Source organism: Piliocolobus tephrosceles, chromosome 4, assembly GCF_002776525.5.
Source record: "Piliocolobus tephrosceles isolate RC106 chromosome 4, ASM277652v3, whole genome shotgun sequence".
In the NCBI taxonomy this organism is placed as follows: Eukaryota; Metazoa; Chordata; class Mammalia; order Primates; family Cercopithecidae; genus Piliocolobus; species Piliocolobus tephrosceles.
Genome location: NC_045437.1, coordinates 80,542,671 through 80,551,026, shown reverse-complemented (window position 1 = coordinate 80,551,026; position 8,356 = coordinate 80,542,671). Strand labels below are relative to the sequence as shown.

At 36.5% G+C, this 8,356-nt stretch overlaps 1 pseudogene; it reads right to left on the bottom strand.

Annotated features, from left to right (window-relative positions):
* Positions 1-371: 371 nt before the first annotated feature.
* Positions 372-503, bottom strand: LOC111544539 (annotated as a pseudogene).
* Between the last annotated feature and the right edge of the window lie 7,853 nt (positions 504-8,356).

Sequence of the window (8,356 nt, the reverse complement as noted above, 5' to 3'; positions counted from 1 at the left end):
TGAAAGAGATACAAGACAAGCACAGCTTTCTACTTCTAAGATTGACAGTATCTTATGACACAACTCCAGTTACTTTATTAGCAGTTTATTTTATCTGCCTCACTTAAAGCGCTACTGGTGCTTGCATCTAAGAACAATTTCTATTATATATTCAGATCTTATTCTTACCTTATAAATTACCCTATTCTAGCATCAAGAAGGTGTATAGGGAAGAAAACCCAACCTGTTACCTTAGCATCAAAATTCCTAGACTGCTACAAATTTTAATAAATGTATATTCCAATTTTATGAGATACAGAAGTATAAACCAACTTAAGTCAGCAGTTTTTTATTTATCGTTAATTTTTATTTTCTTACTAACAAAATTTAGTTTCCATACAGACTGTCCAAAAAATGCCAATCCAAACTATACTTCAATAGTCGTATTGGGAAAAGTTTTCAGTTATCAGTAATCATGCCTCAGATGGAGCTTGTTGGTCATAATATTGCCACTGAGCAATGCTAAGGAGGTTTATTTTATTTTGATTTATTTTTCCATTTCGTATGGTTTAAATGTGAGGGCTCTGCCCTCATGAATGAATTAATCCATTCACAGATTAGTGGGTTATCAGGTAATGGGACTGGTAGTTGTATAAAAAGAAGAGGGATCTGAGTTAGCATGTTAGCATACCCATTTTCCTTGCCATGTGAGGTATGCAACCTCAGGACTCTGTAGAGTTCCAACCAGCAAGAAGGCTCTTACTGTGCCCCCATGACAATGGATTTCCAGCCTTCGCTGTGAGAAATAAATTTAATTTCTTAGAAGGCAGGCTAAGATGCTAATACAAATGTGAATTTGTGGGCAAACATATGCAATTTAACTTGAACTGAGATCTTTCTTCCACATCTTGGTAATGAGCTTAGAAATCACCCAAGTCTCCTTCAGACCAAACCTTAGACCTCAAAATCCAAACAACAAAACAATTGCACAAGGAGAGAATCACTCGACAAGCAAGTGCATTTCTCAATAATAAATACTCCGTGATATACAACTGGACAAAAAGAGGGATTCAGCCAGAGATAATATGCTCAAGGCTGGGTATTATTAGCTAGTTCATTCATTGCATGAAAAGGATTACCTCTGTGGCCACAAATAAATTCCAAAGCCTCTGATGTCATGAAGATTTTTTGTCTTCTTGAAAAAGAGACAGTACTAGAATTCCACTCTATTGATTTCCAACTCTAAAAGGATTCCTGAAGTAAAGATATGGACAGAGGGTCTTGCGCAAAAAGGGATGGTTAGATTTACCTACTGTATTCTCTCCCTACCATTCTAAAACAAGGTTTGCTATAGGTTATCAAATATATACACAGGCTATACATTTATAGCACATATCAGGACTAGAAGGAAGTAGCTTACCTGAGCTAGAAGACATGGAGGAAGTTAGGAAAATTGCTGCACTAGACTCCATCTTTCCAGGGTGCTGGACCTTGACCTACATCATCTCATCTCTGAGATGAGATAATTTATGCTTAAGATAATATATGCTTAATGACATTGCCTCTTTCTTTTTGTGTCTTTGAAAATAGAAGAAAAAAGACACTTGAGAGATTTCATGAAAAATTGAAATGTATTTAACGCATGGTTATTGGCCTACATATGGCCAAGGTCTATTTAGTTGAAACTGCTAAGTATCTTCACTGGTTCTCAAGAAATCCCCAGCTTTGGTTCCACTGCTCTGACTTTTCTGTACCATTTTAATTGTTCCAGTGAGATGATGCACAGTGAACAGCCAAGCATTGAAAAACCAGCAGTTTGCCGATTTGACCATTGTAACCAAACAAGAAATACAGAAATATTCCCCACTCAAAGCAGAAAAAAATATATATTTCTTATAAATAATGCAGTTTTAAGTATTCTGTTATAAGAAACAAAAATCAGACCAAGACATTTTTATTTCTTTATTATTATTGATGTCATTGTTGTTATCATTATTGATCTATTTGATGTAACAGAGACAGATGGAGATGTTGCAGGACAATTCTCCAGGTGACCTTGGTCTTACTCAGTTGTCCTCCCTTCCCCACTTGTAGTTCTCAATAATAAATGTCGAATTTGCTGAGAATGCAAAACTCTGAAATGGGGGGTACTGACCAGGGTAGCCCAGGCTGTGTTCCAAGGACCCCTAGAAACAGGATATCCTTCACTGATTTAATTCAGTGTGTCATTAGCCCTCAGGTTATAAAACCTACATCAGGCTGGGCATGCTGGCTCACGCAATCCCAGCACTTTGGGAGGCCAAGGCAGGTGAATGACCTGAGGTCAGGAGTTTGAGACCAGCCTGGCCAACACGGTGAAACCCTGTCTCTACTAAAAATACAAAAATTAGCCCGGCATGGTGGCACATGCCTGTAATCCCAGCTACTTGGGAGGCTGAGGCAGGAGAATAGCTTGAACCAAGGAGGCAGAAATTGCAGTGAGCTGAGATCACGCCATTGCACTGGGGAACAAGAAAGAAACTCTGTCTCAAAAAAGAAAAAAAAAAAAAAAAAAAAAAAAAAACCCTAGGTCAGACTGATTTCTGGGGTCCCTCAGCTGCAGTGCAAGCGAGGTACATGCAGATGAGAATCCCTCTATCCTGGGCAGCTTTTTTGAGCCTTTGGGGACAGACTCAGAATGAATCCTGGGCTTCTACCACCCGTGTTTTCTATATGTAAGTAATAAACCTGCATCACGTAACTTGTGATGTATGTGGGCATTCTGTCTCACCAGACTCAGACAAGCTGGTAACCAGTGTACAGTGAGCCTGCTTCACAGACGTGTGATAAAGTCTGCTCCTATGACTGTAATTTTGTCAATTTCTTCTTGAATTTTTAATACCTTTAGTTGCATATATTTCATAGATTTTATTTAATGATTCAACAATTATGGTTGTGATATTTTCACTGTGGAAATTTAATCTTTGTCAACATTTTAAAACATCTTCCTCTCATATTATCATTTTTGTATTGTGCTTTCTAATCTTAACATGGCTAAGCCAGTATCTTTCAGTTGGCATTTGTCTGATATATCTTCCACTCATTTCTTTGTTTTTTTAGCCTTTCAATTTCTGAAGAAGTAAACAGGTTTAATAACACCCACACAGTCTTTGAAAAGGTCTACAAATCAAAATAGTGAGCCAAACAGGTCTCCCTTTTGTGAGACGGAACAGACAGAGAAAAATATATTTTATTGTGCTGGGGGGAATACAGTTGGTGAGAAAGGACAGAAGCATGCTAGTGGGGGCCACAGGAAGCTCTCTGCTTTGCTAGTGCTGTTTTTGTAGTTATTGAAATTGTGAGCAGTCACTGAGTAACTGTGATCTTAGGTTCCTCAACCTCTCTGTCTCTCAGGCCTACCTTGTCTATAAAATCAGGATAATGACAACACATAATTTCTAGGACAGTGTGAGGATTAAGAAGGTTAATACAAGTAAAATGCGTATACCAACTCCTGATACATCGCAAGTGTTCACAAAACGTGAGGTAATATCATTATTTCTAATGTTACTTATGTCACAATCTTTGTTCCATTCCAATTGTTTTCCAATTTTCCTTCAGCTATGGAGCCTGTCATTGGACATTTAGGGGTATTGGTGATAGGTTAAAGCTGCAGTTGTCAGTAGGAATGTGAACCCATTAAACTGTGCTTGCTGTTTTACTCTTTTAAGTTTTAACCTGGTAGAAAATGCTGTACTTGGCATGATCATTTTTTCCCCACAATATTAAAAGGTATATAGAAATAGATTATCTTAGACCTCCTCAAGCCTCCCTTCCCAAGACAAAAATGTGTAACCAGGTTTGTATAGTCTTTCTGAAGCATTCTGTAAACCCTTTAAAATAAAAAGTTCAAGGGAAAAAGAAATTCAAAAGGCAGTTCTCCATCTTTACACACGCTCCTGCCCTTATTAATACCTGTTGTGTATGGTATAATTTTTTTCCTATTATAAATTTACCGTAGTTTACTTATCTGACAGAGCATTCCACCAGCAGTCTATTGATAAGACAGTTGGTGTATTCCTTGGTTTATTAATTATTTTATTTGCAAAAAAAGAAAAAGTCACAATGAATATCCTTGCACATTTAGATGCATATTTTCTATAGGATATAGTTTTGAAAATATAGTTCTAGGCCAAGAGTATGAGCACTTCTAATTTTGGCAAATATTGCCAAGTTGCCTTCAATGGAGTTTCCACCATTTCCAGCAATAGTGTATAAGTAGAGAATTCTGTTTTTCCCATACACTTGCTCTCAGTATATTATCAAACCTTTTTATCTTTGCCAGCCTGATACTGTAAACAGTTTTTCATTACAATTTTAACTTACTTGTCTTTTATTAAGAATGAGATCTGACAGTACGCAGTTGCCCACACCTACAATCCCAACACTTTGGGAGGCTGAGGCAGGAGGATAATTTAAGCCCAGGAATTTCAGACCAGCCTGGGCAACATGGTGAAACCCTGTTTCTAAAAAAAAAAAAAAAAAAAAAAGCCAAGTATTAGTCAGGCATGGTGGTGCATGCCTATAGTCCCAGCTTCTCAGGAGGCTGAGGTGGGAAGATTGCCTGAGACCAGGAGGTCGAGGCTGCAGTGGGCCGTGTTGGCATCACTGCGCTCCAGCCAGGTTGACAGAGCAAGATCCTGTCTCAAAACAAAAACAAAAACAAAATAAAATACAAGAATGGTGGCTGCATTTTCTACCATCATCTAACATTTGTGTTCGTGAGATGGTGTATGTGAATATGTCAGTCTTTGCTTAGCTGTATGCTTTGAAGCTTTATAGTTGGCAGCCGAAACTTCAGTTTTTTCTTGCTTATCACAGAAATATTTTTAAAAAACCAAACTGCAGCTTTCTTAACCTAATATTTTCGTTTCTCTTATTTCATACTTTTTAAACTAATTCAATAACATCTCTAAATTGCAGTGGCCGCAAAAGTTCTCAGGGAATTTTTATACATCTATTAATTTTCTTTTCTGTGAAAATACACTAAGAAAATGTAAAGAAGGAAATCCTTTTCTGCTTGCCTACAGCAATTTAAAGTCCTCTGATGAATGGTTAGCTGGTAAAGCAAGGCCTCCAAAGCAAGGAAAATAGAATGATTAGGTTCTGTATTTTAAATTAGGAATGTCTACTCTGAATATATAAGCAATCAGATAGCCATTTACGCAGAAGAGGAGCTAAAGATTAATTCATTGTATCAAGCATAAAAATGCAACTTTTCCCAAAGAATAAAACTTCCTTTTAAGAAGATTATAATATTTAAATTGTGGTATTTTCCATATTTTTTTTTTTCTGCTCAGGACTAAGTATAAATACACGGGCATATGTTTCGACAAAGAAAAGAAAACATATTTTTAGCCTGAAAACTGAATCACAAAATGCCAATAAATCTGAATATGGTTATTAATATGAAGCATTTCTTACAGAGGTGAATACTCCTCAGATGAGTTGATATTTCTATTTATAATCTAAAACACAGATTGTCTAAAACCTCTTGTTATAGCTCATTGCTCTGTTACAGCATGTACAATGACAATGCTTGAATCAATGTATAAGTTGTGCTGAATAATTTTATTGTTACGTTAAATGGTAAAGATTTCCCCCAATGTGTGTTTCCTGTATTCACATTCTTTTCTCTGTTAAAAAGATTCTGGTTTAATCTAATTTTTCCAAAATGATTTATCTGAAACTTTCACTGGAATTTCTAAACAAATTAAGAAGAATAAAACACTCTAGAACATGCATCTGAAGATTGCACTGATAAACCTTTATTAGTAAAGAGAATCAATAGTTCATCGAGTTATTATTTTGACTACTGTATTTACATATTGACAAAATGGAAAAGATGTATAACATAAGACAGAAGTGACAAGAATCCCCAGAAAGAAGTTCAAAAGAGTACTTTTTATTAAAGCACATCCTTACTCTCTGAGAAACGTTTTCGCCATAATGTATTGAAATACCTGATATGTTTGAGTTAATTTAGAGAAGACTTCAGAAACAGGCGGGGGAATATAGAAATAAAATGTTTATTAGTCGGCACTTTAGGAGGCCAAGGGGGACAGATCATGAGGTCACAAGATTGAGACCATCTTGGCCAACATAGTGAAACTCCGTCTCTACTAAAAATACAAAAACTAGCTGGGAGGCATGGTGGCGGGCGTCCATAGTCCCAGCTACTCAGGAGTTTGAGGCAGGAGAATCGCTTGAACCTGGGAGGCAGAGGTTGCAGTGCGCTAAGATCACGCCACTGCACTCCAGCCCATCAACAGAGTGACAACTCCGTCAAAAAAAAAAAAAAAAAAAAAAAGGAACAGTGTCAATCAAATTTGCAGAAAAGAAAAATTATCTTGGTATATGACATAGTATACCACAACTGAGAAATGACTGTCGATGTAATAAAAATTATGATTTGGTTATACTGAGCAAGTGAAAGATGGAAAGTATGAATGGATGTGATGGTAACCTCCTCCTCATAGTGAAAGTCAATAGTGTTTTAAACTCAAAGGTCAAGAAGAAGCAATTGAAGCAAATTACTCAAATTAATAGAAATTAATAAAAAGGTTGTTAAAGGATTTGAAAGAGGTTGCTTCTGGACACCAGGAAGCATGACACATGGGAGGACAGAGGCATGCTGTTTTTTGAAACAGGAGCTATTTATTCTAACTTGTGTTCATGTATAACTTTCATAAAAGTTACCAAGTTAAAAATAAAAATAAAGGTAATATAAGCTTTAAACTTTTTTCAAAGAATACATAAATAATTGAAATGTAATTTTATAACCTCTTCATCATTCTATGCCATAAGTGGTCGTTATTAACTATCTGTTCGAATGTGTGTGTGTGTGTGTGTGTGTGTGTGTGCGTGCCACAAACTGTTGATAAGAAGATTTACATGTGGTGGAGGAAGATGGATGTTGCATGAGTATTCTTTTATTGTTTGCCTACATTAATCCATTAAGGACACTCAGTATCTTTACTTCAGGGTCCAGTGAGATTCTACAGAGATGGTTCCTTTGCTCTTTGCTCTCCTGCTTGAAAACATCATAACATCTAGGAATTGGAGAGTCAACATAGAGGACACAAATCTTCACTTTCATTCCGCCTACAGTGAGGTATTCTGTTCTAGAAGTGAGACCTTCTCTCTTCTCAGAAACAACCCACCAGCAATGAGCAGGAGCAATGCTGGGCTGCACAGAGTAGAGGAGAGCCCTGGAGGACTAACCTTCTTAAAAGACTTCAACCAAACACTCTGTTTTTAGTTGACCTTCATCTCCACTTCCAGCAGTGTCTAGTGTCAGCAATTCTCAAGCCCTTTGGAGGTCTCCTGGTGTAAATCAGTTTGCTTAGAACTAGTGTTTTGCTTCCCGTGTCTGATTAGGACTTGGCTTTCTAGGATCTGCTAAGTCAATTACCACTCTTCCATTTGTTCTTCTGTTTCCAGCATTTCATTGCTGATGTCACCTCTTCCAATCCCTTAGTCCTTGCTTATTTATAACCTTAAAAAGTACCTTTACTGTCATTTTATTTTAGTTTCAGGAGGCAGCAGAGGTTAACACCTATGCAACTCATCATGTTTAACTTTCCAATTTGCATTTTATAATATACTATTGCTTCTAAAAAGCCTTTTTAAATTGATACTAGAGATATCTGCTAATTTTTCATAATCCCAAAACACTAGATTTTCTAACAATAGAGATAGAGTCTTTCATTTAAAAACTAAATATAATTGGATAGCAGGCAATACAAACACACTTTAAAGTAATTTTGATAGGATTTTAAACTCAGCCTCTGTACTGGAACTTAGGCAAACTGAGTTTAAAATGCCTGCTCTAGTAAGTGTTGAATATTTGCATCCTAACTTTTGGTGTCAGTATCGTTATGGTTTCCTTTCTGCTTTGAAGTAAACAAAAGATCCAAAAAATAAAACAAAAACTTGAACAACCGTGAGACCCATCTACCGTTCACATATTTTCATTGTATCCGTTAAATCTGAAACACTTCAATTATTAGACACCTGCAAACCTATCATCATAAACGTTTGTTAAGAGATTTAAATTTGAGTACGAAATGAAGGTGGTCATCTTTATAACTAAAAACTGTACATTCTGTTTCAACATTGTAACTTCTTTTTCAACACATTAGAACAAATTTTGGAATATCCTGGTTTGAAAAGAATTCTTATCAAAAGTGATATATGTAGTGGGCCACGAATATTTACCACACTATTAGACCTCACTAAATGTCTGGGACATCAAAGAAGCAGCTTTGCCTTGTTACAGTTATCTGTGCCTTCCAAGCAGCGACCTCTTACCATCTGGGTCATCAAAACACAGCAG